Source organism: Mustela erminea, chromosome 21, assembly GCF_009829155.1.
Source record: "Mustela erminea isolate mMusErm1 chromosome 21, mMusErm1.Pri, whole genome shotgun sequence".
Classification (NCBI taxonomy): Eukaryota; Metazoa; Chordata; class Mammalia; order Carnivora; family Mustelidae; genus Mustela; species Mustela erminea.
Genome location: NC_045634.1, coordinates 24864306 through 24877363, shown reverse-complemented (window position 1 = coordinate 24877363; position 13058 = coordinate 24864306). Strand labels below are relative to the sequence as shown.

The window sequence follows — 13058 nt, the reverse complement described above, 5'->3', positions numbered from 1 at the left end:
ATGTTTACCTTCCATAAAATCCCTAAGTGCTATCATTTGAAAGCTTAGTCCTAATGTTGAAGAATTGCAAGCTTGGAAAGCCAGGGTGAAGGCTGGGGCTGGTGGGATAGAAAGAACACATTAAGTTCTTACCTTGTGTTTCTTCCTGGAGGTACCTGAAAATTGGAATGACAGCTTCTCCAAGTGTCACAGCCCATTAAAGCATTCTTAACATCAAAAAGAAATATGGATCGACTCCTATTGCATAGATTAATGTATACACTTTATAGAGTGAGGTAAATGTCTCCTTTTATGTGGTTTCATGCCTTCTATTTATGGTCTGTGTAGAACTTCGTATTAGCCAGTGGCAGCCCCAGGATGAGTTGGAGAAAGGGAAAATGGGGAATGCCCTTTTAGTTGAGTATCTTATAAAAACACAAAGTTACAAGGTGGATGAAGTTTGTCTTTGGTGTCCTGTCATGCGCATTTGTAGCTGTCCAAAGCTGCCTCTCCTGGAACATCTCCCTCTAGGTCTTATTTCCTTGTTCCCAGATTATCTCTTTTTCATTTGCCCTACCACTTTAAAAAATACCTGTTCTTAAAAGATATGATTTACAGACATACTGTAATTTACAGTAAGGTCTTTATTAACAATCCTTATTCAATTGGGGGTGGTAGTGGTAGTATTTAAAAAAGGAAATTTGTTATCTCTATTAATGTAATATATTGGGGAAGTTATTTTTGATCGATGGTGATTTCCTTAGTACGTGTCCTTTTGCCATTCTAGACTTCTCAGAGCTGGAAATCAGAATATATGAAGGCTGCAGTACTCTTCTTTTCAACCTGCTTTTTTTTTTTTTTTCGGCAGGGGGGATTTATGTCAATTCAGCTGAATCTGGCTTTTAAAAGGATTACAGATCGTACAGAAAATTTTTACTGTTGTAATATGTATCTATTACACACACACATATGTATACACATACATACATACTTTGGGGGGGAATGTCTCCAATATATATTTATTTTTATATCATTTATTTTATTTTTTAATATTTTATTTATTTATTTTTATATCTCATACTATTTACTTTTTTCTAAAAGAATATTTAAAATCTTTATTTCCTGTGCAAAAGACAGTGTAGATTGAACATCCTGAAGACATTATCCAGGATGTAATGTGACCCAGAGGGAATACATTTGTCTTTAGGAATAATTTCACCAGGTGCACATAACTGAATAAAAGTCATATATATTGATAACTGTTTCTGAATAAGCCTTATAAATGTATTAATTCTTTTGCAGTGAGATATATATTTTCAAATTTTATTAAAATCTAAATAATTGCTCATTTACACTTATACCTTTGTTAGCTATAACTAATTTTTATTGATGTGCCTCTAATGGCAGTACACACTTCATATAATATTCATAGTTGGGAATGCTCATCTAATACCTTACTGGAGGGTGTAAGAAGCAGTATGACAATTGGCAGATCTTATTAAGAGTTTACATAAATGCATTGTGTCAATTTACAGAAAAGCAAACACAGAAACCAGTTATAGGAATAGTGAAGTCTGTGGAGAAACTAAGATATTTGAAATGATAACAGAGGAACACACACACACACTTGATTTAAGGGGCATAAATTAGGATGGTCACTGATTTCATTTTTTAAAATTTCACTTTTTTTATTTAGAGAGAGAGTGCGCATGTGCGAGTAGAGGAGGGCAAAGGGAAAGGGACAGAGAGAATCTCAAGCAGACACAGCACTGAGTGTGGAGGCCCACTCGGGGCTCCATCTCATGACCCTGAGATCATGACCTGAGCTGCAATCAAGAATTGGACACTTAACTGACTGAGCCACTGAAGTGCCGCAACCTTTTGTTATTTATATTTTCTTGGTCATAGAAAAAATATGAAAAGAGTTTCAATTTATTTTATGAGGCTAATAGAACTGAACAAGGATAGCTGGGAAGGAAAATAATATTTTTCACTCATTAAAAAAAACAGAATCAAGTACTAGCCAAAGGAATCCACATTTTAAATGATCATAAAATAAGATTGATTATTCTATGGCTATATGATAGCTTGACATTATTGGATCTATTATTATAATTAACTTAATATATTAAAATGGAGAAAATACATGTTTTCCTGATAGATGCTGAAAAGCCATTTGACAAAATTAAATACCCTTTCCACTTAAAACCTCTTAGGAGGTGAGGATTAGGAAGAACCTTTCTTACTTTATAAAGGATATCTATCAGAATTGTAACTAACATTAAGCTGGAGCCATCAATAACTCTAACACTATTGGAAAATCCAGTTAATGCAATAAGACAAGAAAAAATTCCTGAGGGGAATAAATATTAAAAAAAGAAATACAATATCATAACTTGCAGATGATATAGTTACCGATGATGTAAAAAGAAATTATTGAACAATATTAGAAATAATAAAATAGGCCAATAAACAGGATGTATATAATGATCTGCAAAAAAGATAAGTTTTTTTTAAAATATGACAATTAGAAAGTGTGAAGCTATTGTATTTACAATAGAAAATAAACTATGGAAATTTAAGATTAAAATGCAGCTATAAAAGAATGGCCTATCAGAGCTTCCAGACGAGCATCTCTCCCGGTTTCCTGGAGTTTCCTCGCAGCATGGCCCCCAAACGCCAGTTTGAGGCTCCTGCCTCAAACGAAGAAACCGAGACAGCCTCCTGCCCCCAAGCCAGGGCAGACGTCAACATCCCAGCACTTGCATAAAGGAGAAAAAGAACAGCAAGAAGCAATTGAACATATTGATGAAGTACAAAATGAAATAGACAGACTTAATGAACAAGCCAGTGAGGAGATTTTGAAAGTAAAACAGAAATATAACAAACTCTGCCAACCATTTTTTCAGAAGAGGTCGGAATTGATTGCCAAAATCCCCAATTTTTGGGTAACAACATTTGTCAACCATCCATAAGTGTCTGCACTGCTTGGGGAGGAGGATGAAGAGGCGCTGCATTATTTGACAAGAGTTGAAGTGACAGAATTTGAAGATATTAAATCACGTTACAGAATAGATTTTTATTTTGATGAAAACCCTTACTTCGAAAATAAAGTTCTCTCCAAAGAATTTCATCTGAATGAGAGTGGTGATCCATCTTCAAAGTCCACTGAAATCAAATGGAAATCTGGAAAGGATTTGACGAAACGTTCAAGTCAAACACAGAATAAAGCCAGCAGGAAGAGACAGCGTGAGGAACCAGAGGGCTTCTTCACCTGGTTGACTGACCATTCCGATGCAGGTGCAGATGGGTTAGGAGAAGTCATCAAAGATGATATTTGGCCAAATCCATTACAGTAGTACTTGGTTCCCGATATGGATGATGAAGAAGGGGAAGGAGAAGAGGAGGATGATGACGATGAAGAAGAAGAAGGATTGGAAGACATTGATGAAGAAGGAGATGAGGATGAAGGTGATGATGATGAAGCTGATGATGAGGGGGAGGAAGGAGAGGAGGATGAAGGAGAAGAAGAAGGAGGATTGGAAGACATTGATGAAGAAGGAGATGAGGATGAAGGTGAAGAAGATGAAGCTGATGATGGGGGGAGGAAGGAGAGGAGGATGAAGGGGAAGATGACTAATGGAACACTGATGGATTCCAACCTTCCTTTTTAATTTTCTTCAGTCCCTGGGAGCAAGTTGCCGTCTTTTTTTTTTTTTTTCCTTTTTCTTTTTCTTTTCTCCTCTTGTGCTCATTGAAGTCTCCTTTTTCTCTCCCTTTATACCATGGTTCTCAGCTTATTTTGGGGGGAAATACCTTGAGCAGAATACAATGGGAAAAGAATCTCTACCCCTTTGTGTTCCAAATTCATTTTTGTCCCTTCCTGTCTCAACAAAAACAAAAACTTTATGGAATCAACACCACCGTGCTCTGTGGGAAAAAAGAAAAACCTTCTGCTCCCTTAGCTCTGCTGGAAGCGGAAGGGTGCCAGGCCCCTGTGTGGTAGTGCATAGAATTCTAGGTTTTTTCCTCCTTTCTCTGTATATTGGGCTCAGAGATTACACTGTGTCTCTATGTGAATATGGACAGTTAGCATTTACCAACATGTACCTGTCTACTTTCTCTTGTTTAAAAAAAAGAAAAAAAAACTTTAAAAAATGGGGTTATAGAAGGTCAGCAAAGGGTGGGTTTGAGATGTTTGGGTGGGTTAAGTGGGCATTTTGACAACATGGCTTCTCCTTTGGCATGTTTAATTGTGATGTTTAACAGACATCCTTGCAGTTTAAGATGACACTTTTAAAATAAAACTCTCTCCTAATGATGACTTGAGCCCTGCCACTCGATGGGAGAATCAGCAGAACTTGTAGGATCTTATTTGGAATTGACATTCTCTATTGTAATTTTGTTCCTGTTTATTTTTAAAATTTTATTTTTGTTTCACTGGAAAGGAAAGATGATGCTCAGTTTTAAATGTTGAAAGTGTACAAGTTGCTTTGTTACAATAAAACGAAATGTGTACACACACACACACACACACACACACACACACAAAAAGAATGGCCTGAACAATGTATGATGTTCCAGGGAGACTCAATATGTAAACATTCTATTTCTACTACATCAATAGATTAAATGCAATTTAGTAAAAAACCCTACAGAATTAAAAATAATAAAACTTCAATAGCTACTTCTAAATTTTATTTTGAAGACAAAATATGAAAATACCGGTAGGAAAATTTGGAAGAGGATATTTGTTCCAACCAAAAATATAGTATGGGACTACTTATAACATAACTACAACATTAATAGGGCATTTAAATTAAATGCCAATTAAAACTGGCAGGGAGAACACATTTATTTGCTGGCATTCTTTCTCTGACACTGAAAATATAACATTAAAATAATGGAAAATTATTTCCATTTCTAGAAAAATGTATAATGTAAAGGGATCATCAGAGAATAAGGAGTTTCAAAAAAATACAATAGACCAGAAAGAAAGAAAGAGCAAGCTAGAAACATTTAACTTAAAGTGTGTTTAGGAAAGACTTTCTCAGTCTATTTCTTTTTTTCTCCCACCTCTTTTCTATTCTCAGTGCTTTGGGCAGCCAAGAATTTTAACCCCAGATAAAAAAACTAAAAGATCTTGCCTCTAAACATTTGGAAGATTTACCTAAGGAAAATTAGGGCTACAAGAGTAAGGTTTTTATTCTGGCATTATTCTCATAATAATACTTAGCGTGGTGATTTTTCTGGAGGCCTCCATAGCCTAAGAGTGGCTCTCTACTTAGACACCTTCAAGTGAAGAATGGCTAGTCAATAGCTGTATACACATACCCATAGCCACAGGCAGCTTTTCTAGAGATGAGGGAGAGTCAGTGGAAAAACATTCCTACAGATTTACTAGCTACCTAGAAAAATCACTGCTATGTTCTGTTCATTCATAGGACTTTCTAAACTTCCCAAACTTAACTGTCCCAAATTGCCTTCTGGCCAAGGTAGAATAAGAGGGGCTGGACTTATTCTCCTAACTTAAACAATTGAAAACTGTACAAAACATACACAACCCCTCTTCTTAGACATTGGACACAGTACAAGACTGATCAATGAGAAAAAAACAACTGCAGTTGCTTTTTATTTGGAGGCACCTTCTGGACTGGAGATGATGGAGGGAAACCTCAAAGTATGGTAGCCTTGCTCGGGTGAGACAGAAATTGGAACTCAGGGAGTCTAAAGTGTCTGGAATTTATGGGGTAGAGTTCTAGAGAGGAAAGAACTACATAGGAAAAAAGTTTAGAATTGTGCACTGGAGTACCCTTAATTCTGCTGACACCTAAGGCACATGGAATTTAACCCCATGAAAGAAGGCAAAGGACAACTAGGGACTTGTCAGTTAAGTGGTTCCACAGCTTGTAGAGCACCAGGCATCATTTGAGAATGGGAAGTTCCTATCAGCCCATGGAGGGTCTATGTCAGTCTCTTAGGGCATTCAGTTCCAATCCCAGAGGATCTAGACTGTGATAAAGGTTGCACTAGACCCACCTTAACAAAAGTTTCAAAACAAGTCTCTAAGGATCAAAATGAAACAGAAGTAACTAATCTCAATAGAACTACCCCCTTTTCTGTAAAGGGGACAACTAACAATATGAAATATGGTGTTTGCCTTCTAATAAAACACTACTAGACATGCCAAGAAGCAGGCAAATAACCAGAAAAAAAACTTAGTCATCAGAAACAAGCCCCCAAATGGCAGAGAAGATGGAATCAGCAGCAAGGATATTAGAATAGCTATTATAACTATGTTAATGTATTTAAAGGAAAATATGAGCACAATGAGGAGAGAAATTAAAGGCATAACCAAGACCAGATGGAAAATCTAGAGATGAAGAAGAAAATATCTGAAATGAAAATTTTTAGTAAATGGGGATAATAGCAAATTAGGCATTGCAAAAGGAAAAAAAAAGAAACTAGTGAACTTGAAGATATAAAAATAGAAAACGTTCAAAGTGAAACACAGAAAAAAAAGACTAAAAAGAAAATGAAAGGAATGTCAGTGAGCTCTAGAACAGTATCAAGTATCATATGTGTTATCAAGTCTTAGAAAGTGGCATAGAGAAAAGGATTTAAAGAAATAGTGGCTGAAAGTTTCCAAATATGAATAAAGACCCTAATCTAAGATGCCCAAGGAATAATAAGCAGGATAAACAAAGAAAATGCACACCAAGACACATCACAATAAAATTATTGGAAAGCAGTGATAAAGAGAAAAATCTTAACATCTGCCAGAGAAAAAATATGAGAATTCTTATCAGAAATGATGCAAGTCAGAAAAAGAATGACAACTTCAAAGAGTTCAAGGAAACTGTCAATTCAGAATTCTATATTCTATATATATATATAATATATATATATTGTATATTCACTGAAACGCTTTTTTCCATTTCTTTTTTCCAAAACACTAAGGTAAAATAAAGACTTGGATTACAAGAAATGTTAAGGGAAATTTTTAGGTAGAATAAAAATGATCAGATGGAAACATGGGTTTAAAAGATGCTGGAAGAGGACATGACTGGCTGGGTCATTGGAGCATGTGACTCCTGATCTCAGGGTTGTGAGTTCGAGCCCAATGTTGAACATGAAGCCTACTTAAATAAATAAATAAATAAATAAATGCAATTAAAAAAATTTTTAAAAAGGATGCTAGAAGTGATAAATAGAAAAACCTTTTAAAAATGATTTTATTTATTTGACAGAGATCACAAGCGGGCAGAGGCTGGCAGAGAGAGGGGGAAGCAGGCTCCCCGCTGAGTGGAGAACCCCACACGAGGTTCAATCCCAGGACCCTGAGATCATGATCTGAGCCAAAGGCAGAGGCTTAACCCACTCAGGCACCCAAATTTCTTTTCCTCTCTGGTTTAATTTCTTTATAGAGTCAGAGATAACTTACTATTTGTAGTAAAACTATTAAAAATGTGTTGGGTTTATAACATAAAAATAAATTCTAAATAACAGTAGCACAAAAATGGGAGGAGGGAAATAGAGATACAAGAGTCTTCCATTGTGTATGAATTGCTATAGTATCATTTGAAGAAAATCAGTAGTTAGCTAAAAGTATATGACTGCAGGAAAGCCTTTAAAAAGCCAACAGAGGGGCACCTGGGTGGCTCAGTGGGTTAAGCCGCTGCCTTCGGCTCAGGTCATGATCTCAGGGTCCTGGGATCGAGTCCCGCATTGGGCTCTCTGCTCAGCGGGGAGCTTGCTTCCCTCTCTCTCTCTGCCTGCCTCTCTGCCTACTTGTGATCTTTCTCTGCCAAATAAATAAATAAAATCTTTAAAAAAAAAGCCAACAGATTCCTGATAAGATAAATTGGAGAGAAAATGTAATCCTAAGTACTTAATCCAAAAGAAGGCAGGAAAAGATAAAAGGAATAAAATAGATGGGATAAATAGAAATCAAATACATAAAAATCAATTGAATTAAACATATTGATAATTACATTAAATGTAAATAGCTAAACACTGCTTTTTGAAGGCATAGATTGTCAGGCTTGGTAAAAAGAAAGACCCATTTATGTGCTTTCTAAAGTAAACCCACTTTCAATGTAAACATGTAGGTTAAAAGTAAAAGGATCTACTTAGGTTTTTGGCAGCGGTGTTAGCACAAATATTCTATTATTTTGTAACTGTTTTAAGTCTTTAGTCTTAATTCTGTATTTAAATTGTTACAATGCTCACCTTTACTTCTTTTTTCAAAACCCAAATTCATTCTTTTTTTTTTGCCATTTGTATAATTTTATAATAAAGGAGAATGTGAGACCATAGTTTTTCACATTTGTGAGCATCATACTTTTTTAAAATTAATTTTTATTTGAAAGTAGTTGGCACACAATGTAACATTAGCTTCAGGTTTACAACATAGTGGTTTGACAAGTTTAAACATTATGCTATGCTAACTACAAGTGTAGCTACCATCTGTCACCACACCATGCTGTTACAATATCATTGACTATATTTCTTATGTTGTGCCTTTTATTCCTGTAACTTATTCATTCCATAACTGAAAGCCTCCATTTTCCACCCCTCTTCACACATTTGTCCCTTCCCCCTGCCTTTTCTCAAGATTACTTTGGCTATTCAGGGTCTTTTGTGATTCTGTGCAATCTGAGTAATTTTTGCTCTCGTTTTGTGAAAAATGCTATTGGTATTTGATAGAGATTGCATTCAATTTGTAGGTTCCTTTGGGTGATATGGACATTCTTTTAACCCAAGCTCATTTGTTTGTGTCATCTTCAATTTCTTTCATCAGTGTTTTATAGTTCTCAGTGTGTAGGCCTTTTACCTCTTTTGTTAGTTAAATAATATCCTAGATATTTTATTCTTTTTGGTACAGTTGTAAATTAAGTTATTTTCTTAATTTCTCTTTATGCTACTTCATTATTAGTGTATAGGAATGCTGCCAATTTCTGGGTGTTTTATATCTTGCAAATTTACTGAGTTCATTTGTTACTTCTAACAGTTTTTGTTATTTTTAACATTTTTTTGGGTTTTTTTTTGGTGAAGTCTTTAGGGTGTTCTATGCATAGTATCATGTCATCTGCAAATAGTGATGTTTTAACTTCTTTACCAATATGGATGCTGTTTATTTCTCATCTGATTGCTGTGGCTAGGACTTCCAGTACTATATTGAATAAAAGTGGTAAGAATGAACATCTTTGTCTTGTTCCTGATCTTAGAAGAAAAGCTCTCAGTTTTTGTCCATTGAGTAAGATGTTTGCTGTGGATTTTTAAGAAATGGCCTTTCTTATGTTCAGGTGTATTTCCTCTAAACCCAATTTGTTGAAATTTTTTTTCCATCATAAAATGATATTGAATTTTATCAAAATTTTTTCTGCATTTATTGAGATGATCATATGATTTTTATCCTTTGTTTTGTTGGTATGGTGTGTTAGATTGATTTGTGAATATTGAACCATTCTTGCATCCTCAAAATGAACCCCACTTGATTGTAGTGAGTGATCCCTTCAATGTATTGTTGAATGCGGTTTGTGATTTTTTAAGTATCTTTAAAAAAAAATTTCACTTATTTGAGAAAGAGAGAGAGAGGATGAATGGAGGAGGGAGAGAGGAAGAGGGAGAAACAGACTCCCTGCTGGACAGAGAGTCAGATGTGGAACTCGATCCCAGGACTCTGGGATCATGACCTCGGCTGAAGGCAGATGCTTAACCAACTGAGCCACCCAATTCTCCCTTTGTTGAGGATCTTTGTACCCATGTTTTCTTTTTTGTGGTGTCTTCTGCTTTTAGTATCAGGGTAATGTTGGCCTCATAGAATGTATTTGGAAGCTTTCCTTTCTCTATTTTTTGGAATAGTTTGAAGGAAATAGGTTTTAACTCTTCTTTAAATGTTTGGTAGAATTTACCTGTGAATCATCCCAGTCCTGGACCTTTATTTTTTGATGATTGATTACTGGCTAAGTTTTATTACTAGTAATTGGCCTATTTGAATATTTATTTCTTCCTGATTCAGTTTTGGAAGACTTTTGTGTTTCTAGGAATTTATCCATTCTGTCCCAGTTTATTGACATATAATTTTTCATGATATTATCTTATAATCCTTTGTATTTCTGTGATGTCAGTTATTCTGTCTTTTTTCTGATTTTATTTATTTGGATCCTTTCTCTTTTCTTCCTTGATAAGTCTAAGAGTTTATAAATTTTGGTTATTTTTTCAAAGAACCATCTGTTGGGTTTCATTGATTGTGTGTGTGTGTGTGTGTGTGTGTGTGTGTGTGTGTGTATCTGTCTGTCATTTATTTCTGCTCTTTTGTTATTTGCTTCCTTCTACTCACCTTGGGTTTTGTTTCTCTTTTTCTAGTTCCTTTAGGTGTAGGGTTAGGTTGAGCTTTTACTTTTTTTTTTTCCCCCTTGTTTCTTGAGGTAAGCCTGTATTGCTATATAGTCTTAGGACTCATTTTGCTGGGTCCCAAGGGTTTTGAATTATCATGTTTTCATTTGTTTCTGTGTACTTTTTAAAATTTATTCTTTGCTCCACTGACCTACTGGTTGTTCAGTATCATCTTGTTCAGCCTTCACATGTTTGTGTTTTTTACAATTTTTTTCTTGTGATTTAGTTCTAGTTTCATACCATTGTAGTCAGAAAAGATGCATGGTATGAATCCAGTCTTCTGAAATTTATTGAGGCTTGTTTGGTGGCTTAATACATGATCTGTTCTGGAGAATGCCACATGTGAATTTGAAAGGAATGTGTATTCTGTTGTTTCTGGGTGGACTGTTCTGTGTATGTTACGTCTATCTGGTCTAATGTGTCATTACAAGACACTGTTTCCTTATGGATTTTCTGCCTGGATGATCTATCCACTGATGCAAGTGGAGTGTTAAAATCCCCTGCTGTTATTGCATTCCTGTCAGTTCTCCTCTTTGTTAATATTTGCTTTATGAGTAAGGGCTCCTGTGTTTTGTGTAGATATTTACAATTGTTATGTCCTCTTGTTGGTTTGATCCCTTTATCATTACATAATGCCCTTCTTTGCCTCGTGTTAGTCTTTGTTTTAAAATCTATTTTGTGTGATATAAATATTGCTACTCCGGCTTTCCCCCTGCTCATGTCCGTTTGCATGGTAACTGTGTTTCCATCCCTTCACTTTCAGTTTGTGTGTCTTTAGGCCCAGCAGGGCAGCTGAAGCGGAAGTGGACACAAGCCAAGGTGTCCCAAGATTCTCTGTGCTGATGGCACCCTGACAGGACTGCTGAAGCTGAAGTGGGTATAAGCTGGGGTGCCCTGGGATGCTCTGAGCAAGGTGTGCCCAGAGTAGGGGGAAGCTGAAGCCTAGGTGTTGTGCACAGGAGGTCCCTGAACTCACCGCCCAGGGGATGCTGTGACTGGACAGCTGAGCTCAAGTGGATGCACTCGGGGGATGGGGGTGAGGGTTGGGTCTCTATGTACAGAGGACACCTTGGCAGGATAGTGAAGCTGATGTAGATATAAATGAGTGTTCCAGGACTATCTGTGAGTATCCTGAAGGGACAGTTGACTCTGAAATGGCGGACAGGCCAGGAGGTCCTGGGATGCTCTGCAAAGGGGGCGCCTTTAGCAGGACAGCTAAAGCTGAACTGGGTGCAAGCCAGGGTGCCCCATGTTCTCAGTGAGGAGGATCTTCTGGCCAGGCCGCTGGGACTGAGTCTGGTACAGGCAGGTGTGTTCTGGGGTGCCTTGCATAGGGGTACCCTGTGGGGTGGCTGAAACCAATGCAACACCAGCAAACGTTTCTAGGGTGCTCTGTGTGAGGGGCACCCTGCCAGACAGCTGTGTCTGAGGCAGACATCCACTCAAAGGTTCTGGAGCGCTTTATACTTAGGGAGCCCTAATAAACTGAAGGCGAGTGTGTAAACCTGGTGATCCCCATTATTCCTGGGGATAAAAATATATGTTTATAAAAAATAAAAAATTTAAAAAAAAACAAAAAAAACTGAAGGCGAAGTGGTGAGGGCCTCTTGTGTTCTGGGGTGCTTTGTACCTGTGTCACCTTGGTGTGAGGGATGGGGCTATAGTGAATGCTATTCAGAGGTGTCCTGGTGTGCACTGTCCTTTGGCTGCCTTGGTGGGGTGGCTGGAGCTTATGTGGCTACAGGTCTGGGGCTCACTGAGAGGGCAGGTCAGCCAGGATACCTGGACCATGCACTGGTCCATGCTTTCAAGGGGGAGTGTAAACCATATCCACCAGACCTCCCACCCAGAGAGTGTTCCAGCAGCTTCCCTAGCCTCTGGTGGAGTTCTAGTGCTATCTCATATGCCAGGCGCAATGTTAAACTTCATCTTTTTAAAGAAAAGAAAAAGGGGGTAAGGGGGAAAAAGAAAAAAAAAGAATAGAAATAAAAGGCAAAAACAAATATAAACATTTTTTTTTCTTAATTTAATCCCCCCCCTCCATGCCCAGGTGCAACTGGGGTTAGTGTGGGCTTGCAGTTCCGGGGCTTGCTGTGGTGTTGAGCAGTCCCTCGGCTTCAGGGAGTATTCCTGTGGTTCCTTTGCCCTTTTATTTTTTTATCTTAAAGATTTATTTATTTTAGAGAGAGAGGGAGAGAGCCTGCATGAACCAGAATGAGCATGGGGGTAGGGGTACGGGGGGGCCAGAGGATCTCAAGCAGACTGCCCACTGAGCATGGAGCTCCACGTGGGGCTCCAGTCCCGGACCCTGAGACCACGACCTGAGCCAAAATCAAGAGCTGGTTGCTCAGCTGAGACACCCAGGCGCCCCTCCTTTTGCCTTTTAAGCTATAGCTTTTTTTCTGTGTCCCATCACAGCTGGGGCTGGTGTGTGCTTGTGGTCCCAGGGTTTACTGAGGCAGCCAGTCAGGGCTACCAGACTCTGTTGTCATCTGTGCTTTTAAGGTGTCATTCTTCAGTCCCATGACTTGGAAAGCTTTCGCCCAGCTCCTCCATGGTTTGGCAAAGTTCTAGAACTACCTTTTATATGTTAATTGCTCTTTTAAACGGCTTGAGATTCTCTCTCTCCCTCTTCCTCTATCCCTCCCCACCCCCCAGATGTTCTCTCTCTCAAATAA

General features: G+C 37.7%; 1 pseudogene; it reads left to right on the top strand.

Annotated features, from left to right (window-relative positions):
- The first annotated feature begins 2644 nt into the window (after positions 1 to 2644).
- On the top strand, positions 2645 to 3618 carry LOC116581917 (annotated as a pseudogene).
- Positions 3619 to 13058: the final 9440 nt, after the last annotated feature.